Below are 2,113 nucleotides of genomic sequence, written 5' to 3'. Positions count from 1 at the left end.
TCTCAACGTTGTGTGCAGTTATTATTTCTTCCAATGAAGATCAGTCAATCTTGTATTGCATTTTAAAGACTTATGTGAGCAACAGAACACCTACAGCTTGACCTAAATGTATGTGTTTTGTGATTGGAAAGATCTTGCCTGACAAGATTTCCAAACCTGGAATAAATGAAATTTGAATGCTGAGTTCTGAGCTTATTCTTGCACCTTGAAATGCTTTTTATACATTAAATGCAAATATCAATCACTTGTGCTAAGTAAGCCATAGTCATGTGTTCTTGATAAAGGTCTGTGTTAGTTTATTTTTCTGGACCTACTCCATACATTTTTAGGTGGTAAAAACAGTTAAACACCATAGGAAGAAACTGATAAGTACGGAGTGGTTATTACAGGATGACATTACAAATACAATATGATCAGGGTTTTGTAATTTATCTTCCTTTTTTGGAAGAGTCCTTAACTAGTTTTCAGCCAGGTGAGGGTCTGTACTACAACTTGTGATCATACAAAGGATGTTATGGGCTCACTATTGCAGTGAAAAGTGAGATGGGGCAATCGAATCTTTGTATCTGATCTAGAAAAGGTCTGGGTACACCTTTTTTACAGAGCATAAAAAACACCCACTCCAATCTGACTCAGATGAATGTATCTCTATGATCATACTTTTGTATTCCTGCAGTTAGTCAAGTTTGTAATTTTCTTGCTGTGTATCTTTTTCTCTCCTTAAATCCCTCCATCCCCCTCTCCCTTTAGATTCTAAAACGTATCTCTTTGGCCAAATGTCAGTTCTTGTCAGATAATACTTTAATGAAGTAAATTGCATTAAAGGTGCAATTGAAATGAAAGCTATTACTTGTACTATCCAATATGTAATTAGATGCTGTAGCCCAAAGACTTAAGATGTACATATTTTACCATGTACTTTTTTTTTCAAATAGCAGAAATACTTCCGAGATGAAGCCTAGGGCCATTCATTGTAATTATGCTAAAGCAGATCAGATAACTATCACTAATCATTTCTTATTCATAGGATGAGGGCATTATTGAATGGGCATTTACCCAACCCTAATGTGCCCAGAGGGCAGTTAAGAGTCAACCATGTTGCTGGTAACAGGTAAGGATGGTAGTTGCCTTTCCTAAAGGATGTTAGTGAACCAGATAGGTTTTTTGGCAATCTGCAGTGATTTGTAGTCTGCATTAGACTCTTAATTCTAGATTTTCATTGAATTCAAATTCTGCCATTTGCTTTGGCATGATTGAGCCCAGGTCCCCAGAACATAACCTGTTTCTCTGGATTAACAGTGCAGCAATAATACCATGAGCCAGTTGCCTCCCTAGTTCTTCCTGAAAGTGTCTCTGAAATGATGACTTTTGTGGATTCAATGCCTTTTATTTCTGGACAACGTTCATCTGTATAATTTTGGAGATGTCGGATTTGGACTGGGGTGTACAAAGTTAAAAATCACACAACACCAGGTTATAGTCCAACAGGTTTATTTGGAAGCACACGAGCTTTCAGAGCGACGCTCCTTCTTCAGGTCGTTGTGATGAAGGAGCAAATCACCTGATGAAGGAGCATCGCTCCGAAAGCTCGTGTGCTTCCTATTAAACCTGTTGGACTATAACCTGGTGTTATGTGATTTTTAACTTCATCTGCATAATTTGACAGCCTGTATTTTAAGGTTCTGGTCAGGTGCACACCTTTTTCAGTATTTTCAGAATCCCCAGCTAGCTTATCTCCTCTTCCTCCCTACATAGACATTGACAGAGTAGTTGTGTGGGATGTTTCACTAGACATCTCTGCAGCCTTGATTAAGTATCCAATATTTGTAAGTCTTAATGTTTTGCAAATGTTACGGTTAGCTTATGGAATTCATGTAAGTAACACTGGCAAACTGCTGTATTGATTAGAAGTGTGTACTCAGACATATCAAAATTAGAAGTGTGAATAGCAATAATTTTTAAAATTGAGACCCTTTTGCTTGGCCTGTAACTACTGCAGGGCAGTGAACACACAAATGACATGAGAATGGCTGACTTTAGATGTTAAGCAGCAATTTTTGGATGACCTCCTGTTTAGGAAGGGTAGACTGTGGGGAAATTAGACAGGAGTGCT

Source organism: Hemiscyllium ocellatum, chromosome 31, assembly GCF_020745735.1.
Source record: "Hemiscyllium ocellatum isolate sHemOce1 chromosome 31, sHemOce1.pat.X.cur, whole genome shotgun sequence".
NCBI classification, from domain to species: domain Eukaryota; kingdom Metazoa; phylum Chordata; class Chondrichthyes; order Orectolobiformes; family Hemiscylliidae; genus Hemiscyllium; species Hemiscyllium ocellatum.
The sequence above is the reverse complement of the archived record's forward strand: the minus strand, read 5'-3'. Positions refer to the sequence as shown.